The sequence below is a fragment of the Lingula anatina genome, chromosome 4 (assembly GCF_051362555.1).
Source record: "Lingula anatina isolate TDL-2025a chromosome 4, LinAna3.0, whole genome shotgun sequence".
Classification (NCBI taxonomy): Eukaryota; Metazoa; Brachiopoda; class Lingulata; order Lingulida; family Lingulidae; genus Lingula; species Lingula anatina.
The window spans coordinates 7,075,201-7,091,641 of record NC_141770.1 but is presented as its reverse complement, the minus strand read 5'-3'; the positions used below and the strand labels follow the sequence as shown (position 1 = coordinate 7,091,641).

General features: G+C 34.0%; 2 long non-coding RNA genes across 2 annotated transcripts; one reads left to right on the top strand and one right to left on the bottom strand.

Moving 5' to 3' along the window:
- The first annotated feature begins 9,873 nt into the window (after positions 1 to 9,873).
- On the top strand, positions 9,874 to 11,663 carry LOC147762186 (uncharacterized). Its single transcript, XR_015334046.1, has 3 exons — positions 9,874 to 10,162; positions 10,590 to 10,645; positions 11,157 to 11,663. It is a non-coding gene; the product is annotated as an uncharacterized LOC147762186 (long non-coding RNA).
- LOC147762185 (uncharacterized) lies at positions 11,656 to 15,055 on the bottom strand. The gene is made up of 3 exons (XR_015334045.1): positions 14,520 to 15,055; positions 13,510 to 13,639; positions 11,656 to 12,797 (listed from the first exon to the last, which is right to left on the bottom strand). It is a non-coding gene; the product is annotated as an uncharacterized LOC147762185 (long non-coding RNA).
- Positions 15,056 to 16,441: the final 1,386 nt, after the last annotated feature.

Here is a 16,441-nt window from a genome sequence, read left to right as displayed (position 1 = left end):
CCAAACCACGTTTTTGTTTTAAATCAAATTTGCAGAGAGGCTTTGTTTAGTAAAAGGCTGCTTGAATTAAAAATTAGCAGGATTTGATTATTTTTACAGATACTTAATATGTACAGTTTTTATATGTATTGAAACAAGCTATTATATAACTAATGGTAAAACTGGTGAATTTGCAAACCCATAGGCCTTGACCCATATTTGTATATATATTCAGTCCTAGCTGTCACAGAAAAAAATCTATTAAACTTCTTTGTTGCAACATGTTTTGTGTTCTGTGTCTGTATATTTTGCCAGCTTTGCTGTCTAGTCTTATGTTAGTGCTCATCTTATGGTTTTGTGTTCTGTGTCTGTATATTTTGCCAGCTTTGCTGTCTAGTCTTATGTTAGAGCTCATCTCATCTCTTCCTAGGATAATTAAGTATAAAAGATGTCTGCAGCAATTTTGTAAATGTAATATGGAGAAAATCATTTTATTATTATTTCTTTAAAATAACTTTTTGCAGTAACTGTAAGTATACTGAAGCTTTATACTAGTACATGTATGTACACTACTGTTGTGATCTCATTCTATGTAATCTTTATAAAAAGATGAGTAGTTATTATTGATTTTGTTGCTTACTTTGTAATTTTTTGTTAATTTTTTTAATGAAATTGAATCAAAAGACAAGATATTTTCTTATCTTAAATGTTCAGTTATTTATTGAGCTAGATTGCCTAAAGTACATGTAGTGCTAATAAACTAAAAGTGGATAAAGCAAGTCAGAATGATGACTAAATCATCAAATTGTTAATTCCTGTTATAAGTACTGGTACCTAGTAAATTCCCACCTGGTAATTCTGGAGCTGTTTGTAATCAAATAGTGTTTATTTATTTTATTTAGCTCATTAGTGCAGAATTTTATTTAAGAGAAACTGGGTTGAAGTTGTAGAGAGGCATAGATAAAGCGAGGGGAGAAAGAGAAATTAAATGCTATGAAAATTTCAAACTCCTATAGCTGTTCAATGTTGTTATATTTTCTCTCTCATGCTTCATTGGCTGCTTCAGAACAGTGGACTAACAGATCTCCTGATCAAATATGGCAACCTTCTAAAAAGCTTGTCACTTACAATTAAAATTCCTGATAAGACACAAAATAGATTTCCCATGGGGATTAAGCAATAAGCATTAGCATTTAGTGGGTCGCCATATTTGATCCGCAGATCTGTTTGTCTGCTGTTCTAAATGTGCTCATTGACAAATAATATCATACAGAACCTGGGTAGGGGGTAAAACTTATGCTTACAACAGGTATGTATACAAAACTGATGAAGGATACTTGGTAAATAAAAATTTTCCAGTTTTTCACCACTTGAGAGTTACTTTTACTCTTACTGTCATATTGAAGATATTTCATTTACATACATAACCCCAACCAGGTAATATGATGTGACTATTTTATTCATCAGTGCAGTGTAGATCATAGTTGTATATGTGTCTGTAGTCTTATATAGAAGTCACTGAACACACTGTGGACATGATATACAGTGATGAGAGAGAACATTTTAAAAGCAGCAAACTACAGTCTCTTTGCAGTAAATTTCGGGCTTTTATTTCCTTATGAAATATTAGAAAGTACATATAAATTTACATGGGGAATTTTTAATGCAAAAATGTAAGTAAAAAGTACTGTGCAAATGTTTATGAATACAGTTTTTATGTCTATGAAAATTAAATTGAAAGTCTACAATGCAGTTTTTGTCAGTATTTATCATACTCATATTATTTTAGGTAATTATATGATTTCATCAACTTTATTCATAACTTTTAATTTAAATGCACTTCTTGAAAATGTATTTGACCTTTGTTTTTCTGAGAATTATCATTTCAACATTATAAATGTACCAACCAACTTTTAATTATAAATAAATATTAAATATTATTATTATTATTTGTTGTTGTTGTTTTATTTATATGACTGTGTAAGAATATTTAGGTCTAAGAACTCAGTCCCAATAAAAATAAAGAGTGCATTCAGTGCTTTATCTGTCTAGGTAGATCAATTCAGGGGGACTCTTGCTGAATGTAATCAGATTAAGAGAGTGGCACACCACCCCCTAGCTTTGAGTAGAAAATGGAAAATAAGCATGTTATAAACAAAAGGAGGCGAGCCAATCCAATTGCATTCAGCAAGAGTCCCTGTGGAGTTGGATCGATTTACATAGACCAATAGTGTCATTGGGAATGAGTCCTAAATTGAGGCACTAGTAGATATGTCAGTGGCAATACTAAGATGAATAAAAATAAAATGATAAAAAGAAAGTGTAGTGATAGTTTCTAATATGATTCTTTTACTTCCAAAAGTGTTTTATGCGGTTCAAAGTGATAACATTGGTAATATTAAAGAATCGGGGACCACTGAAAGACAAAGTATATTGCAAACTTTTTGAGAGGTAAAAAACTAGGTCATGTCTCCCATTTCTCCCTGCAGAATCTTACAGATATCAAGTCAGCGACGTTGTATACATACGTTACCATAAAGCGTGTAAATATTTTTTATTCTATTTTCATTGGTTGTCTTTCATTTTGTGCGCCAACACTATATTAATGAAACACAAATAAAAGACATAAGTGTTGGCCCACAAAGCGAAAGAAAACCAATGAAAAAAGAATAAATATTTACACGCTTCATGGTAATGTATGTATCGGTAACGTATGTATCATTTTAGCGTGACAAAGAAGAATAAGCGACGTAAAAACAAGCTTGCGCACATATACAACGTCGCACGCAACCACAGAGTCGCGACAACAGAGAACAAACAATGAAATCAGAAAACAATACCTTCACGTCATTTTGTAACGTATATATATGTATCATATTAACGTAAAAAATCAGAATGAGGACCGTAAAACGAAAAGCGCACATATACAAAGTCACATCCACTCACAAAGTCGTGACAACAGAAAAACAGTCAATGGAATCAGAAAACAGCACCTTCATATTATAATATTTGCTCACGTACCCTGTACATATCGGTAACGTATGAATCAAATGGACAATTTTCACAGATAGTTGAAGGCAAGAAATCTTATGCGACGTTGTATATGTGCGCACGCATGTTATTACGTCGCTCATTCTTCTTTGTTACGTTAAAATGATACATACGTTACCATAAAGCGTGTAAATATTTTTTTATTCTATTTTCATTGGTTGTCTCTCCTTTTGTGCGCCAACACTATTTTAATGAAACACAAATAAAAGACAAAAGTGTTGGCCCACAAAGCGAAAGAAAACCAATGAAAATAGAATAAATATTTACACGCTTCATGGTAACGTATGTATCGGTAACGTATGTATCATTTTAACGTAACAAAGAAGAATAAGCGACGTAAAAACAAGCGTGCGCACATATACAACGTCGCACGCAACCACAGAGTCGCGACAACAGAGAACAAACAATGAAATCAGAAAACAATACTTTCACGAATGATGCGTAACTCAGTAAACTGATTCTTATGTGATTTATTTTTTCTAAGAAGCATATTTGGGTTCATATGTACTGCTGCATAAAAATTAAAATGTTAGATATACATGTACAAACCTTAGTCGCCACAACTCTAGTGTTAAATATTTACAGTGCTAGAGCAATAGGCGACAGTATGTTTTAATTGGGATGCTTTAATAATAAAAAAACTCATTTGGGATGAAGGTCTATAGATGGACAAAACAAAATGGTTTGTTTGTGCAATAACCTGATGATAACGTTTAGATTGCGTTAAGCCGCATCGTGTCTTCTCTAACACAATCCCACAGTCAGTGCTATTATTATGTAAACCAGGTGAGCATTTTGGTGAGAGGTATTCAGATAGGACCAAGGTCAGAAGGAAGAGGAAGAAGCTTTACGTGCCACATTGCCACAATTTCCACACGTAGACTGAAATTTTGGCACTGAGAACTGATGTAGTTTGTTGTAAGTACTGTATAGATGATATAAGGCAACACTGATCGGTTTATGTTGACGATATTTTATCCAAAAGTATGCATTTCCCACTTCAGACGTAATGGCTCTTGGATATATTTCATTGACATGAATGCTGAAATGAGCTTGGAAAGTTTAATAACTTTTTATATTGCTTTTTCCAGAAGGAAAGTATTTACTCATAAAGAAGTGAGAAGATTATTCCAAAGGTCTGAACGCGTTATTCTGTCTTAAACAAAGCAAGACGACAAAGCAGGTAACTACTGTAACATTCTCTGCTCCCAATGGGTGCCTTTTTTTTGACAGTGACCTGTACAAATATATCCTATTTATTAAAGCTAACTGACAATAAACAAATTATTTTATAGAGAAATAGCCGCGACCAGGAAAGCAAACGTATATTAGCTAGGCATTGTCGACCCCCTTGACTTCATTTTTTCCTGATTGCAAGCAATTTCGATTACATACCGTCTTTGATATTATAATCTGAAATAAAATGCTTGCATAAACTATTTGATTAAAAAAAAAGATGAGCTAAAGTGCCAGCATTCGGTACGAATTTATTTAAGTATGGATGTATTGGTATAAAGTAATTGGTAAAATCATTCTGAAGATAATAAGCACGTGTAGCAATGAAATCCTGAATTTATATCACTCTACCCACAAAATACGCAAAATAATGTTTAACTAAGAAAGTAAAAAACCTATCAAGATTATTATTAATATTATGTATTTCACTTTGTCAATTCCTTAGATATTATTATGGATTTAGTTTAATTTGTTTCATTTTTCATTTAATTTCAGTGCCTCGTAACAACCGTCTACTATGAAATTGGACGCACTCCCAGAAAAGACATCAGATTCGTGTTCGCCAGCGCCCGCACCCATGTCAACGTTGTCTTGCGTGTCGAAGTTTGTCGTATAGTCAACTTGCAGGGTTGACATATGATTTGGTTTGAAATGTAATATTTGCTTTGGTTTGTAATATTCTGCATCAAAACGTGTATGAAATGAAGTGCAGCGTATAACGAGTGTTTTATTCATGAAACTTCTGATAAAATGGACTAAAACCAAGCGTCAACCCTGCACGTCGCTTGTTTATTATTATACATGTGTAAATAAGTTGTAGTACAGCACTCTATCCGAACACGATGTTTTTATTGTAATTTAAATTTTTGTTTATACCGGCCAGTTTTCGAATCTGAAACGACACCTTTGAGGTTATGCTAAAACAAAAAAGTGCCTTGCTCAAGTGATCTATGAAAATGAAAAATTGTAAAATTATCATTAAGTAAAGTCCAGGCAGAGATCGGTGCTAGTACGACTCAGTCACTGGTTCAATGTTTGATTGTAAAATTTTATGTGTGGGCAAATATGTAATAAGACGCTTTGTTGTGCACTTAAAAATGCATGATTATTCATATAAAATTGAATACAAATATTGATTTTAATGAAGTTAAATTTAGAAAAGAAAAATGCGTAAAATGCATTCAGGAATCTTTTATTGTGGGTTCATTGGATGAAATGAGCGAAACGTAAATTTACAATAAACTGTAAACGCTGTAATCCTAATTATGACACTTTTAAGAGTTATTGCAGAATTGCCCACACGTATTGAGACAGGTCCTTCTAAAATTATGAATATGCGGTTATTACGCATGGTAAGAATAAACTTCCTTGGGTTCCCAGTCTTTTGATATACTAGTAGTATGTCTGATCAGTGATAGATAGTTTTATTACTGGGAGGGGGTAGAAATGTTCGTTTTCAGAAAATCAAACCAGGGGTTGGGTTAGTTTTTTCCGCAATTGATAAGTTTTTGTTATTAAGGAAGGGAAATTAACATTATACCTTCATTACAAAGCGTTAATACTCGCAAAAAGAAACTGATTAGTAGAAAGTGTTTCCTTTTGCGTCAATTAAAATGTACATGTAGAACTGGCATTTATCGCATCTTTTACAAGTTGAAAATTTGAAAAATCCGAAACTAAAATTATCGCAAAGCTCTGATTTGGGGGTAATGGGTATTTCCTAGAAATTAAAGAAACTTGGTCAGTTTATCGCCTAAAAAAAACCTTTTTTTTTTGTCTAATCAAACATGAAAAAATTATAAGAAAAAAGACACTTTGGTAAGAGTAGAAGATAATGTTGATCTTGTATGCGATACTTTCTTAATTCTATATTTCGGTCAGGATCAAGGAGTGGTTGAGAATAAAAGGCCTGATTAGGTGCCAGTCCTGCACGTGCTGTTGGGTTATTTTTGCTGAGTGTTTCTTGACCACTGAACACCAGCGACTGTTGAGTTTATTAACATTTTCTGAGTTATTTTAAGTTAACTTGTTTTTGCATAACCTTTTCAATTTTGTTTACATATTGTTCTTAAAAATGACTATGACTCCGATAAGGTTGTAAAGTGACCATGTCTTCATGCTGTTCTTGATTCGCACGACACGTAAATTTAAGTGTTCACTCAAATTTGTGCCACCAAAACCCTATTTTAAGATTTAAAAGAGAAGAAAAAAATAACGCAAAATATAAGGTGCATATTCATTTATCTATTAGAATAGCACCCATCAAATTAACAGAACTGAATAATGTTTGACTGCTGTTTGGTGTTGCGTACGAGCGTCAGCATGGCGACATGGAGTTAGTTATAGGGTCATGAATGCGTTCCCGCGTGCGGGGAGAACGCTTACATGAGATCGTATGCACTTTGAATTTCAATACTGTTACATTTTGGTACACTCATAAGACCAATACTTCAATGTCAACTTTGAACGATGGCTGTAAAGTACATAAAATCTCCCACACATTAAGTTGTAGATAGTTGTATTTAAGATTGATTTACATCTCGAAATGCTAAGTCGTTATGAAAATAATTACTTTTTATGTATGGCGCAATTGATTGTATTTCTTTTAATAAACGTACATGAAAGTTGTAATAGATGTAGTTTCAAAATGTGCAAAAATGCCGGTTGCTCATTTCTGACATTCTTTTCTTTAGTTTGACTCGAACCTTTGGTTTTCAGCTTCTTGGCAGTCTTCTTCTGCTTCTTAAGTCTGTCGCCTTACCTACTGAGCCAATGTCTCAGCTTGCTTTTTCTCATTCGCACGATCCTCTTATAGTAGTTCAAATTGTTTATTTAGGTTTATTTTTGCAAAAGGTAATATGCTGGGACCTAGTAGCGCCAGGAATCGAACTGGGGACCTTCTGTCTCAGAGGCAAGCGCGTTACCTACTTCTCTAAGTGTTCCCACCCATCCTCCCCTGGTAGACTTTCTACTTATAGTAACCAAAAGAAAATTCTAATAGCACCCTTTTGTAATTCCAAAGTGCCCGAGCCAGGAATCGAACCCCAACCCCAGGCTACCACTGAGCCATGTAGCCATCAGTAAAAACACTAAGACATTTTGTATATTCAATAAGTTTTTTTATTAAGAGCAATTCAAATTTATTTTACTGTATTCAATTATTAATAAAACATATATCTATAAAACATCATTGTATTAAGTCTATTTATTACTACAAGTATCTGTGAGAATATTATTGATGTCTGCATTTAAATTCACTCACAGGTGTAAAAAATATAACATTCTTATCTATTCGACTTGACGAATAAACTATCTACCACATTAATGGTCTTATGTTTGATCTTAATGAAAAAAACAAAATATTTCAACTTCTTCATTAAAAAAACAATGGTGGATCTAGTCTCCGCCCTCCCCAAGGAGAGCTAGAGACCCATTCTGGACTCGCATGATCAAGTCCTCAAAATACTCCATCTCATCCTAAATGTCAACATCTGACCCCTTGAAAATGTCCTGGATCCACCATTGTTTTTCTGTATATAACAATGAAAATTATGAGATTAAAAATTGCATGCTTTTTTCAGTCGGACACTTATCGTTGTGAAAAAAAAACGGACACGCACTTTCGTTGTCTGGCAAAAAAAGTGTCAAAAGTACTAAGGTAAAAACACATACAGCGTTTACCTAGCTGTTGACAATATGGACAGAATAATAAACACTAGTTTATATAGGGAATATGAAATTGAAAAAATTCCTTACAAAAACTATTTAAAAAACAAACTTCATCTTCACTTATGAAATCTGGGTTAAAATCCAAGGGACAAATCACGATATTTCTCATATTTCCTACATCCATTTTCAATTTGAAAAATCTTGTAACAAATGATTTGCAACCTTCTGAACATAAATTGAACCTGTATTTGTTCAAGAGATTAATGGCAAAAATATCAGCTATATTGCCGGATAAAACATGTTATATTTGTAAGAACTACATTCAGTGATAAATACTAAAACACGAATGGCAATTACATGCACCAAATCAGCTTTTCAAGAAGGAAATTTTCCAAAATATAAATTGAAATTTGAAAATTCTACATACTTCACTAGTGAAACAAAATAATCAATCTTCGTTCGTAAAATTACATCTCTTATTCAACAAGACAGCAAATTTTTTAATTTCAAGAGACGATATTCCCGTTATTGCCCTATTTCTTATCTGAACATAAAAGAAAGACGCACAATGAGCGTCATTCTAGATTTCAGTCCATTTGGAGAATGAGGCTGAAGAATATAGTCACGCCGGTAAAAACAAAAATTAAGGATTCGACACCGGGCTTGTAACATTTATCAACGGTTTTGATAATGTGTTCCTTATGATTTATTGAAATTGCTGGATATTAAAGAAAAATATTTGGCTTTAAACAGACATAAAATTTGTGTATTTTCGCGTACTTTATTAGCATTCGATCTAAACTAGAAACTCACCCCTTACTGTCTTGCTGAAGAATACCACAAATAGAACCATTTTACATGTCACGTGTGACAAACTAGAAACTACGATAGTATAAAACATATTTCAATACAATAAAGCAAGTTTTTCTAACTGATGACCATGCATTCTGATATATCATTACGTTTTAAATATGTAACATTTAATTCATAAAAGACCTCAAATTCGTGATGTTATATTTAAAAAAAGACATTTGGACATAGCCTTTCCAAATCCGTTCCAAACAGCATTTCGGGCTATCAGCTCGCCCCCTATGTCTTGAAAGGTTGATCTTATAATATGTCACGCAGAAATCAATACAACTTCAATTTATCTTACACATTTTAATGAAATGAAATATTAAATATTAAATTATGAAATCTTGCCAATATTCGACATGGAAGTGTATTACTATACCCCCTTAATGCTTCAATTATGTTCTTTACTTCAGAAATGGACGTTTGTTGCTATAATTATGACATATTCTATAATTCCAGTGGACCACTACCAACCGATCACTAAATATCAACATGCCAATAGCCAGACCTTCACAAGACATTTCACAGCATTTTCCCCTCCTTGGCCATTTCTCACGGTAAACTTCCACTGCCACTACTATTTCTACCGACGAAGTTCAAAATACTGAACATGAAGTGCAACTTCATCTTCCTTTGTTATGAGACGTGATGAGATGAAGTGAAGGAGGAAATAAATGGTACGTGGGGAAAATGTTGAGAAATGGTCATGAACGCTCTTAAGCAAACGGGTGTCAAAATACATTTAAAAAATAAACCACAATTAACTTATCACCAAATGCCTAACATTGGTTTCTTAAAACGTTATATTGATATGGCTGAAATTACTATATTCATATACTTAATATCTAAGCCGCCTTCGCTCCACTTTCTGGTCACTCAGCACTGAGGCAGTGACGTCTCCTTCCAGGCTGTCCATCCCATTACATTCATGGTAGGGGGGGTGGCAGGCTGAAGTGACCGCCTTTCCTTTTCAACTCTCACCAATATTTTACGGATGGAACTTCATTTGTACTTTACAACATTAAAATACATTGGACGAGTTTGTGTTCAGTATATTTTAAAAAAATGCCAGACGAAAATTAAAGGGACAAAAAATAGGATTAAAAACGCCTTTTTAGTGCATGGATTGCTCCTTTTTTAACTTATCTGAGAACAATTGCTATGGGTAAAGCATAAAATGGCAGGTAAATGGCCTTAATCAATATCGAAAAAAAGAATCATATTCACCGTCCACTTTCGAACCCCGGTCGTCAGCCATCTTGACACAGTTTGAAATAACGCGGCTTCTCGACTCAGATACGAGATGTAAACAATGCCGACAGGTGAGCGTGGACGTGAAGAAGAAGAGGAATTGCTCACCGAATCTTTGCAGGTAAGCGAGTTATATTTACCAAAAGTACTTTAAAATGGGAAGATGGCAGTGGGAATCAAATGTCTGGCAGAGGAAGTTAAAAAGCGTAGATAACTGCTAATAATTAACGTTTCACTCGCAGCCAAATCACTCGCACTGGGTACGTACTACTATAGTTATATGAAGCGAGATAGTGCACTTTACCCCTGAGGTGTATAGGTCTGTAAAGCAGGAGGAATACCCTTTTCTGCTCAATGTGGTCATCTACCAGTACTTACAGACTAACCTCACACCATATTCTCGCAGGGGAATCCCATGAGATATACGATGTAACTCGAGTACTAGTGGGGATAGAGGGTGTTCTTTGTACAACACGTAACTACGTTAGCTTATTTGTAAATTTAATAATATTGTCAATGAATATGATTATAAGGAATGATTTTTTTAGCCTTTCAGAGGAGGAATTGGGTGATACACCCCTTCAAGCACGAGTGAAGAGATCAGGTATGTTAATAATTTTAGCAGTATAACATGGGCGGATCCAGGATTATTTGAAAGGGGGGGGGGGGAGGTCCGCAGATGCAAAGCCGACCCCCCTAGTTGGCGTGGGGTCCTGGGCCTGCTTAAAACTTTGGTATTTTAGAGGGTGAACAGTGCCATTTGGTACGGTTTAGCACTATACTATAGGAAATTAGCTAGTCAAAATTCTAATTCCAAGTGGGGAATATTAGTGTAATTTTTTTACATCAGTTCTTTGAAACCATGTGTGATTATGTTATTTCTTCTTGTGGCCTTTATGATTTAATGCAGCTACAGATATTTAAATTTGATTTTTTTTTCTTTTTTTTTTTTTTTTTTTTTTGCCATAATCAGACTTACTTCTTTATTATAAGCTGGTTATCATGTAGTGATCATGCCCTCTAATTTGTTGATTTTTGTTAAAGAATAGTGCTGTTATGATAATATCAGTACATTTATTTCTTTATAACCATTTTATGTAATTTTACTATTACAGTGCCTCAAGTTATATCTGGAAAACTCATACCAGGAAGCACTCCAATCTTACAATACTGCATCACTTCAATGTCGGTGTGACAAGTTGTGTAAAAGACTGCTACAAAAAACTTGCAGCAATGACCACATGATTCACCACCTTTTACCAAAACCGAGTGAACAGTTTTATATTATAATGCCCATGTACATGTATTTAAAGTGACAAGACTGAGATCAGCGAGAGCCTCAAGGCCTTTATTTTCTGGGCATTGTCAACTCTTCAATAATTTTATTATCTTGTCAAATACATCCAAAGATTCAATTCTAATGCAATTCTTGAAAACTTTTTTAGAATATATTTTAATGTCGAACATGTTTTTCTAAGAACTAGCCCTTTAGTAAATTAACATGTACTATCCAACTGTTATTATTAATTAACATATTGTTATGTACAAAGCATAAGCTGCAGTATCAATGTAGCATTAACTGGGTAGAGATTATGAATGAAATAAAAGTTTAAATATTGAAACATCTTTTATTTATATTTGGCAAAAATACAAGAATAAACAAAGTTTGCTACATAAGTTTGGAATTTGGCCAAATCATCTTTATTATTACCTGTCACATGTAATGAATAAGACATACACAGATTTTGTAAGCTAGAATGCATAATTATTTTCATACTTATTAATGCCATCTTCATAAATAAGCCTTCTATTCAAGCATTCACAAACTTTCACATTGTGCAGTACACATTATAGTATGATAACATTTTTGAGAGAGACTTATTAATAGCCAGGCTATCATGTTAAGAGTCTGATGTACATGAGGATTGCAGATCAACAAATTATCCCCCTCTCTGTCAGTGTATTGACTCATGTGAGCTGACACAAAAGTCTCCATGCAAAGGGATGTGTCATAAGAAAGGACCAACCCAACTTACACAAACATAAATTGTTTCAGCGGTAAGATATTCACACATACTTTTCCAAGATGTGCAGGGAATAAATAGAAAGGTATAAATATTTCTTAAAAAAATACAGGCATGGCTTCCCTGCATGAATTCTAAATAATGGCTGAGTGGAGAATTGAATACAGGCACAAGTGTTCACTCAAACCATTTTTGTAGGTCTTAAAAGAAATGACATGCAGTCATCTGCCAAATACAGAATTTTATGCTGTAACAAAGTCACAAAACTGCAACTGGTGATCTTACAAAATCTAACAACACACTGGTTTAAAATCAAGTTGAAATCACAATATGCCACGAGTACCATATTCCATAATACATTTGATGTCATTTAGATTTAAGAAGTAAATGCTGGACCAAAATGGTTTATTCTCAATATCAGGCATATGACTTAGGTTTGGGAGGAAAGACCACCTTGATTTCCAATCTGTCTGCATTATAGCATACATGTCAGTGCTAGATGGTTTGAAGTCAGCAGATTATGCTTTGTCACATTGGCAAGATGAGTTCACTGAATATATCCTGTAAGCAGCACTCGAAAGTCAGGAAAAGTCTCTCACTATCCAACTCGTCCCCGCTTTGGACCCTCAAGAAAAGTTCCTCTTTTTTTGGTGGAGAGCCATGGAGTTCCTCTTCCATGTAAAAAACTCTTCTTCAGGACATCATACTGGCAGTTGCTCATAACCTTAAGGTCTAAAAAAGCAAATCAAAATAATAATAATAATAATAATAATTTATTAAGATTGCAACCCAGAGGGTTGAAGTTGTACATAGTGTTAAGAAAATTATAATGAAAATAAAGTGAATATTTGCTTGAATAAAACTGAGTTAAAAGACTGCTAATTGAACTTTAAAATTATTGTACTTAGGATAAAAGACAACATAATACTATTGGAAATTTAAAAGTGCATACAGAATAAAAGAGCATCAGAATATGTCGGTCTTAAATTGTGGCACTTTGTTACTATTGTTTGATCTTGAAAGACGATTGGATTGATCAATAAAGATGTGATTCAGTTTGTCAGAGGATTCAGTTTTTTTGTAAAAGAAAGTTTTGCACAGATCTCTTCATTTATCTAAAGTACACATATTTGCCAGGTTCATGGTTTCATCATAGTGTAGGTCAGGGAAAATAATCTTCAAAGCACGAGTTTGGTCAGTCTCTTAGAGTTTGCATTGCTCTATAGTTAGTCCTGGATGCCACACAGGGCAGGCATATTCTAGAATTGAGTGCACAATACTTTGGTAAAGCTTAGCTCGTTTCAGTTGATGGAGGAAATAGAGTCTTGCATTATGTTTACATTATGTGTCGCCAATTTGGAAAAAAATTGATAAAAGAGAAATCATGCACCTATAATGCCTAATATATGAGGAGTGAATATCAGCTTATTAAAATTCTGCTTACTCTAAAGACATGTTTTAGTCCCATGTTGGATCATAAGGATCCTTTAATTCCCTCTTCTTCAGCATCTTCCTCCTCTTCCATCTGCACTTCTTCCAGCTCAGGCATCCCATAGGAAAAAGTTACCTTGATACTGCAACCAAAAAAAGCAACAGTACATAAAATAAGATAATCAAGTTTGAGAAAAATCATGTAAAAATATAACTGAAATAAGTATAAAACTCAACTGAAATAAGTATAAATGCCATTTTTCTCAATATGATCACCTTAAATTATCTAGACTGTCATCTTCAACTGCACTAGTATTAACTACAACTTAATTTTGAAGTTTCTTGATCACTTCATATTGGTTTAATCTCCGAAATACTGGTTGGACTCTAAAGTTAAAACTGTATGATCTAAATTATTACTCTGGACTATTAAATACATAAACATGCAATATATCCCCTTTCTGATTTATTTATTTTTATTGTAAAAAGGAGACAAATTGTCTTTAAAATATAAAATCAAAATACTACTCAAAGATATTTTCAATTATAGTTGACATGCCATTTAACATTGAGTTAAACTTAGATACAATAACAGCTTCTGCACATTCATTTTGGGATTTAGATGCCTAAAGAAATAGCATCTTGGTCATATGTCTTAATTTACTGTGGTATGCCTAGATGTTAGAGTCACAAGAAATGTGCCCTCGGTAAGTCAGAAATTCGCCCTGGTCATTGTAATGTACATGTAATGAGATTAGTATCTCCCACCATGTCCGTTTTTATTTAAACTTTCTATGCTCTATAAACTAACCCAAACCCTGTCAGAGTCGACATATGAGCACACTTGCAATTTCTGTCATCGATACCACTCATATTAGTTACAATTTCATGGCATATTTTGACAGACGAGCCTGACAATCGTTAAGAAATACAACGAACACACGTAAATAAACATTAATCTCTGTGCTTAATAAATATTTTTTCTGGTGTCTTATCTCAAACATAATTGTAAATGGTACTCACAAATCCAGTAAATACTTCGCGGCCAGACGATCCTTCGTATCCATGGCCATCCATGCAAGCAGGTTTTCATCTGCCTTCTTCCTCGCCGGTGTTTATTGTTTGCCTGTCGTACATTTGCTGATACACTGTTTTACGCGCATTTTATTTTTCTGGTGTTGACTTTTGTAAAGGGTGTTTCCTTTTTCTTTTTGTTATCTTTCTTCCCTTCTTCGATGGAGTCTCAACTAATTCAGCCTCCTGTTCCATGTGCTTTCCCGGCAGCTTGAACTAGTTTTAACTAGGTCGCAATACGAGAATCTCGCGATATCCGGAAGTCTAGAGAGCTTAATAATGAAAATGGAGGTGGTTGTTGGTAAACCTCCGCTTAAGCGGAGGTTTTCTTTTTATTGTATTTTCCAAAAATGTTACAGAGCGATGGCGAGTGCCGGGAATGATAGATTAAAGGTTGGTAAATCGCAGAAAAGTACTGTTAACCTCGGGATAAATCGGGATAAATCAATTTTGGCGCGAAAATCCTCTTTTGTGTCCTTTTAACTTCAGATCCTTATCAACCCCAAATTGAAACGACATTATGTAGGTCACTGGCTTTCTAGATATGACTCAACAAGGTTCACTGATTTGAATATCTGAGCAGTTTTTGCTATGTTTGACCAAGTAGACCTTACGATAGAGACTGTGGTGTTTTGATTCTGATGCTGTCTCAACCATGATTGTGACGTACTCCACAAAATATCACCCCATTGTGTTAGTGAAGACATAACGCGAGGCGGGGAGGGGGGGGGGTAAAAAGTTCATATAGAAATTACCTAATAAGCCATTGAAAAATGACAATATGATATTATAGTTTAAATTAGATGTTGACGAGCCATTCAGTAGAGAAAGTTGGATTAAAAGGAAATATGTTGAAAAAAAAACGGCACAAAAATGAAGGGGGGAGGGTATGGATGATGGTATAAAATGTTTGGGAGAGACGGGGAAATTGATTTTTGAGTGCGTTCGGGTGTTTACTGTTGTCCTTTAACTTTAACACACCATGTTATACAAACTTTAACAACTTTTGTCTCTTAAAAAAACCTGTTCATATTTATCTTTCCTACTTATATAACTACCGTATGTTTCAACTATAGTAATTCACAAAGATGGACTTTGAATTCAAAGATGACGTCTATTGAGAAAGAGCGACATTACTAAAAACGCAGCACTAGAAAATCAACTGGCAAAGCGTCAACGCTACGAAAGAAACTAAAATTAAAATAAGTTCCAGCAAATGTTATGCTAACGTTATGCTAGAAAATCATCGTGACATTATAATTTAGCGCTGATTTACTCTATCAGTTCTTCCTCTGAAATGTTGTCCCAATGAATTAAAGTGAAGCTTACATACTCGTCTAATATGTCTTGAAGACAGCGATAAATGACAGAGGACGCTGATATGATCATTTTCTTATAATTTCTCCGAAGTATCATAATAAATTTTTTTAAATACTCAAAACTTTTTATACTGAATGCACATATTTCAAAAGTGTCCAAATGTCATGAATGTCATTTATATGAAAAAAGAGTACCATGTAACAGTGGTAACCGTACTTAAGGCCCCTGCAGGCGATACATTTTCTGGGAATTCACGTCGAGACGTTGTCTAGGATCGAGAAGCCGAAACAAGTGAAGCTAATTATTTGTAAATTATTACCTATTTATAATAACACGCTTTATATTAATGATCATGGGCCTATTTGCTCAATACTTTTATCAAGCTTTATTATTTTCTCTCGTAGCGACTAAAATCATATATCTAGACTCTTTAACGACAGAATATTTATGTATATCCGATTACAAATTATTTTTTTGCAAGAAAGTGTTAAGACGGACTCGAGAAAGCTGTAGTTATAACAACTACGGAAAGCAGAGCGTCAGGAGAGACT